At 48.1% G+C, this 6658-nt stretch overlaps 1 protein-coding gene across 1 annotated transcript in view; it reads left to right on the top strand.

Annotated features, from left to right (window-relative positions):
- PRKAA2 (protein kinase AMP-activated catalytic subunit alpha 2) overlaps positions 1–6658 on the top strand; it is a 330475-nt gene that overhangs the window by 52268 nt on the left and 271549 nt on the right. The window lies entirely within an intron of this gene.

Genomic DNA, 6658 nt, shown 5'->3' with positions numbered 1-6658 from the left:
AAGAAACACTTGGCTCCTCTGGGCAATGTCTGGTTTAATCACTCGGAGGTGTCTGGCACAGTCCAGTACAAAGGACTGTAAAGATTGTCCAGTTCCAATCCCCGCCGTGTGTTCTCAGGTCCTTCTCACACCTGGGGCAAGCAAAACTGAGGAGAGATGAGGAGCCCCACGATGTCCAGCAGTAATCCTTACCCCAAAATTTAAAGAATGGCCCTTGCCCTCGGCATAGGAGCCCTCACAGCACCCTGTGTGTCCATATGATGTCCGTATCCACGGGAGTTTGTAGAATCTTGGAGTGGTTTGGGAACAAAGGACTGTAAAGATTGTCCAGTTCCAATCCCCGCCGTGTGTTCTCAGGTCCCTTCTCACACCTGGGGCAAGCAAAACTGAGGAGAGATGAGGAGCCCCACGATGTCCAGCAGTAATCCTTACCCCAAAATTTAGGTCTCCCCATAGGTGACAGCCACGCTCCTGTGCCAACCCATCCCACAGCGATGCCAGAGACCTCGGAGTGATTAAACCAGACATTCCCCAGAGGAACCAAGGTTTCCTTCATCTCTGGCCATCCAAAGGCAGCCATCCCTGCTGCAGCTCACACACACTCCCTGGTGAAGCAGCTCCTCTCCATGGAGAGCTGCTCCTCAGGGTGCTAAGGACAGGCCACTTAAATTAGGGCAAACAAGATTTCTCCTATCACTGGGTATTTCTGGAGAACAGACTGAGAGTATCTGTCCAAACACTGAGCCCATGTTTTTACAGAGCCTGTCTCCCAGGAAAAGCAAGGCTGGCTGGCTTGCTAAGGACAGAGCTGAGAGCCCCAGGACTTCCTTTTTCCCCCTGTAACTGGTCAAAGATTATTTCATCTCTCTCTTCAGGAGTGCTTGGTGCTTTCCTTGGAGCAGGGACAGCTGCTGCACGGGGCCTGGTGCTGGTGGCATCCAGAGGTGGCTGTTGATGGGGTTTGGGAGGGCAGGGAGCCACCGGCAGCCTGAGCAATACTCATGAGCTGGCCCTAATCCCACACACCAAGGCTCTGCCCCTCTCCTATACATCATTCCCAATAAGATGCCTGGAAAAGAAACCATGAAAAGACCAAAAAAAAAATCATCCAATTCCAGTCCCCTGCCATGGGCAGGGACACCTTCCACTTATCCCATGTTGCTCCAAGCCCTGTCCAGCCTGAAATTGGACACTTCCAAGGATGGAGCAACTACACCTTCTCTGGGCAACCTGTGCCAGGGCCTCACCACTGTACAGGGAAAATTTATTTTCCTGATCTCTGGCCTAATAAACCTGCCCTCATTCAGTTTGAAGCCATTCCCCTCTGTCCTAACCCCCCTCTGCACATGGGCATTGAGCAAATCCTTGCCCTGAGCATCCCCGCTGCCTTCAGGAACTGACCCTGCCTTCCAGAGCCAAACGTGAGGGGAGCTGAAAAATAACAGGGAGGGGAAACTTGAGGAAAAGAAAAAGGCTGATTTCTCAGAGACATGACTCGAAGCAGGAGTCTGGCTCCTCACCACATGAAAAGCCCTGCTGCTGCTGTTGCTGCTGTGTGGAGGGCTGGGAGAAGAAAGGGGGATCCTGCCGGGCTGGAAGCTGGCAGGGAAGTCTCCCAAGCCCGTGCTGGAGTCTCAGCATGATGGAATCAATGCCAGCTTTGTGTACAGGTAGCTGGGGAGGATTTATGAGCAGCCCAGTGGTGTGAACACAGACCATGAATTAAAGCACTGTTGGAGAATCAGGAGGTTCTGACTACGGAGCTGCAGTCCCGAGGAAAAGGACGGGGTAGATTCCTCTAGATGCACACTGAAATCAAAGTAAAACGCCAGGAGTTTCTTTAAAACATGCGTTTTGTGAGTGCTAGCCCCGTGGGACCCCAGGAGCCCCACCAGGGCTGCCATAAATCACACACTGGGCTACAAGAACCGCGCAGGGAGCACGGGGCAGCCACGGGGCTGTGAACATCAAACACTGCACAAGCAGAAGCCAAATCTGGTTTTGATGTCCCAGAAAAACACAGTGATCCCCCCTCCTTTGGGCAGGAGCTTGGGGTTTGCTCTGGGATTGCATCTCAGAGGCACCAACCCAGGATGGGAATTCCCAGGGGGAATAAACCCAAACACCAGTGCTGAGAGCAGCAGCCCCAAACACTCCGTGCACACACACAGCCTCCCCAGAACAAACCATTCTGCCTGTTTAAAAGTTTTAAATTTCATTTCTTGGCTGGTTTTTTTTTTTTTCCCTGCAGTGAAGCATTTAGTACATTATGTTGTTGCATCAGTCTGAGGGCTGCCAGCACAGCATCCAGCTGACTTATTTTCCCTGAATTATTCTTTTCAGCTACTTAGTGGACTGGTGGAGTTTGTATGTAAACCTGTAATAGAGATTTGGGATTTTTTTTTCAACTCTTTTATCATTTTTGGCTTTTACAGAGATGCTACTGAAAGTCAAGAACAACAGCAGATCTTGGGAATATGCTTTATTCTTAATATTTCAGCTTTTTAGAAAGATAGGGCAGCGCAACTGGTGAAGATGAGGCAATTTTTGGGGCCATCCAGTCTTTTTTGGAAGAGAACAAGATTTAAGTAATTGCCCATGGCGTAATTGGTGATAACATTAGCCCAGTGTCAAGATATTTTAGACTGGGGATGGCCTGACAAGCTGTTTTCCTTTGTCACAGAAAAACCTGTGGACCCAGTATGTGTGACAACACTGGGGAAACGCAGTGGGGTCCATATCTCTGAAAAAAAAAATCCACCTAAAAACTCCCCAAAATGAGGGGAAATGGAAAACGGGGCACAGCCCTGTGCTAGGGAAGGATTCGGGTCGGTTTTAATGCCTTGTTCTGTTCCCAGGAGGATCAGAACACTCCCCCCAGCCTGGCTCCCTGAACATCTCCCGAATTCAGAATGGTTTGGGTTGGAAGGGACGCTAAAATCACCAAATTCCCACTCCGTGGGCAGGGATGGAGATGGCTGGGATCTCACCCTTCTCCTGCCAGGAGGTGATATCCTGCTTTTCCAGCAGAGGGGGAAATAGGATCGCTTGTTCCACCACCGAGCTGCTTGCTCTGTCTTTTCTTTCCCGGCAGGAAGGAGGGATTTGGGAAAACGCGGTGTTATTATTGATCCTCGCATTCCAAAATACTCGCTGTGGCTGGACAGGACAAGAATTGTTTAGGAGCCACTGGAGGTACCCACACAAGATCAGTCCTATCAAAGTGCTGTAGGACTCCAGAAAATTCATTTCAAAGCCTTGCAAAGGTGTTTTACCTGTCCAAGCCACACACGGTTGTCTCTGCACCCCACACTTAAGGGCACACCTTTTCTTACCAACACAGCCCATATAATCCCTTGAGTGTTTAAAAACTCGGTGTTTGCTGTGGTGGGAGATGCCTCATGAGAGCAGTGCTGGGTTCAGCGGCACCAAGTGAAGGCTGCCAGGTCCAGCCAGGGGCTGTGGACATCTGCTGGCCCTTGGGTGGACCTTTCCCACATCTCTCCGCTGAGCCAGCCCCTGTAACTGGGAGACGAACTCAGTGCTGCACGGAGAATTTAAGAATTTAAAATGAAAACCAGATGTACCTGAGGAACTGGGGTGGTGCCACAGGGGAAAGGTGTGGTGGTGAGAGGAATGTCAGATTTGCCTTTACAAACAAGCAGTGGGTCTGCTGGTGGATAAAACCAGCGCTGAGAGATAAAAGAAACAATGGGATGGATTCCCACTGATTGATGAATGGAAAAGGAGATACTTGCCTTTACAAACAAACTGTAGGTTAGCTGATAAATGGAATTGGATATTGAAAGATGAAAGAAACAACGGGAAAACCCCATAAATTCCGTAAGAATGGAAAATTTAAAGTGGGGGGGTTATACATTAAAGGGGAATTTTAGGTATTAGGCACTCCGGGAAGTCTGTACCTCTCAAGTACCTCAGCCAATGGGGAAAGAGAGAGGGAAAAGTGCCCGGGAAATTGGGATAAAAAGGAGGCTGCATCCTCCAAAATTGGAGACGCCCCAGGGGAAGTGCCCCACGGCCTCTCCCTTTATTTAATAAAGTACAAGGACTCCTCTGTCTCCTCTTTGGACATAAACCTCCGGCATTGGTGGATTAATTTTCCCAACAGCGTTTGCTGTTCCCTCTCTGACACCGGTGCTGAGCAGGGCCAGGCACAGCCTGCAGCAGCCTTTCCCTGCTGTAACGCAGCCTTCCAAACTGCAGGAGCATCATCCCAGCACCTGCAGGGTGAATTACACCAAACATCTTCTTCTACTCAGGTCTCCTGCCTGCTCTACTGTATGAAGGCATCTCTGAATCTAAATCCTTCTCTTCTGATTTGTGAAGTTCAGGGATGAAGACCTCAGTAGCCAGCTTGGCTTCCTGGACAAAACAGAAGTTTTTTCACCCAGCTGCTGTGCAGAGAAAAGAGGGGATGAGCTGAGGAAAGCCCACGTGTGCTGCAAAAGCACGCGTGAAACAGCAAACTTTTTAAGGGCAGAGCTCCCACTGCAAGGCACAGCTTCTGGATCTTGCCACAGCCCTCTGTAACCTCTGCACATTGCAACAGTCTCTGTATTGTTCAAAAAAAATCCCCACCGGCCCTGAACAAAAGGTTGTGTGCTCTGCTCTTTTCCCTGGTGAGCCACAAGAGAGCAAACAGCACGTGGCAGGTGTCAGTCACATCAAACTTTGTGGGCAGGGTGGCTTGAACAGAATAAAAAAGAAAAGGCCTCTCCGCCTTTAGGTGTTCATGGTCTTCAAGCAGGGACAAAATTCAGATTTAAAGTACTGAGTGAATAATACACCACCAAAAAATTAAATACAGTATTAGAATTAAATAAGGATGAATTTTTTTTTTTAACCAAAACTGTATCCCCTGCAGCAAAAGCTATATGAATATACTGAAAATAAAAATCCAGAGAGGGGGAAGAAGGAACAAATGCAAATTGCTGGATGACAACAACATAATGGATATGTTATATTCAGTATAACTTCACCCTGGGGCTAGGCTTGTGCAGCCAGCCACGTTACCCACGGGCTGTTCAGGTGATACCTGAAAGATCAATGCACTCTTCAGGCAGAAATTAATTCCCTTTGTTGGGCCAAACACATTTGAAGTGGGGATTTTTTGAAGTGGAACAAAATCCTGCGTTGCTATCATGGAGTTTGTTTACACAGAGTTCATCCGCCCTGATTTTAGACACGTAAGAGCTGTGAGTGAGGAACTGTGTGTCTTTTAATAAAAAAAGGGTTCTGCAGAGTCAGGGTAAGAGCTCTGTGGTGGGAACAGCCACAAAGTGATGATGTGAGCTTACTGCCCACCCCAGCCTGCTCACAGCCCTTTTTCCATCCTCCTGAAGGTGACTGCATCACCATGGACAGCACGGCCAGCACTGAAAGCCAGAGCTCCAGGACTGAATTCAGCTTCGGGGTCAAGGATCCAACACAAACATTTTAGACACATTCAATCCAAAACGTTCTATCTCTAAAATCCAAAACGTTTTATCTCTATATATCTATCTCACTTTTGGAACATAACACCTCTGAGAAAGGTTCTTTAATTTCACCTCTAGCGTGGAGCGCCTTGCTGGCTGCTTAAATCTCTCCTGCACGCCTCTGCCCCAGATGACCTCCCCTATCAGTGAGAAATTGGTGCTGTGCCTGATTGCACAAACCTGCCCAGCCTTTTACCTGGGAGATGTGCCACAAACAACTTCCATTATATATAGGGAGGGAGGTGTTTCTGATGCTGCTATCAGGGGGAAGAAAAAAAAAAAAAAAGATTTAATGCTTCGACAGCCTTGCTCAGATGCTGAGGAGGCACTTGGCTGTGCAGAACAGCCATTTGTATCCCAGGACAGCCCAGGTTGGGATGAAAACCAGTGGGATGCGTCCCCACCAGACCTCTATAAGCATGGCCAGAACCTTTTTGTGTCAATCTGCCTTACCAGCCACCTGCAGAGACGCTGTGATGTGCAACAGGGTGACGAGGGGGATCGCCTCAGGCCAGTTACATTTCCCTACTTTTTCTCCCAGGCGAAAGCAATTTAGGTTTAATAGTATATTAAAAAAATATTAAACCCCTTATTGGAGTTCTTCTAGCACAGGCAAAGAGAGGAGAAGGACTTTCCTGAGCCCATCAGCAGCGCATTAGTAGGTGAAGGATTGCATTAAGGTACTCCCCAAGGTCACAGAAGGGCACTGCTCATTTCATCTCAATGCTGAGTTTACCCCCGTGCCGCATTTCTTAGTGTTTAGCAAAGACAAGCCCCAGGGTCACTCGGAACTTTAATTACGGGAAAATAACTTGCTAAGAGGTCCTTTCATTTTCGATAATTTACAATGCCGGCTATTGAAATGAGCTTTGCAATTGATTTGGGAAATACACAAAATGACACTTCCAGCCCTGCCTTTTGTGGACACAGGACAATTCACTGCCTATTTAACAGCTATAATAGCCCAAGACCAGACTTTCCTACCATAATTACACTTTCTCTTGAATTTATTGAGGTTCAAACTTCCAGCTGTCTGCTGGGAACACTTCGTTTATGCAAGAAGCAGCTCAGCCTGCTTATGCAGAAGACAAAGCAGGGAAAAACAGGCGCTTGTTTGAACACCCAAGTCTCCATATATCCTTTACTCCTTTTTAAACTGA

The sequence above is a fragment of the Sylvia atricapilla genome, chromosome 9 (assembly GCF_009819655.1).
Source record: "Sylvia atricapilla isolate bSylAtr1 chromosome 9, bSylAtr1.pri, whole genome shotgun sequence".
In the NCBI taxonomy this organism is placed as follows: domain Eukaryota; kingdom Metazoa; phylum Chordata; class Aves; order Passeriformes; family Sylviidae; genus Sylvia; species Sylvia atricapilla.
Note: the sequence above shows the minus strand (reverse complement) of the source record. Positions and strands in the feature narration are given on the sequence as shown.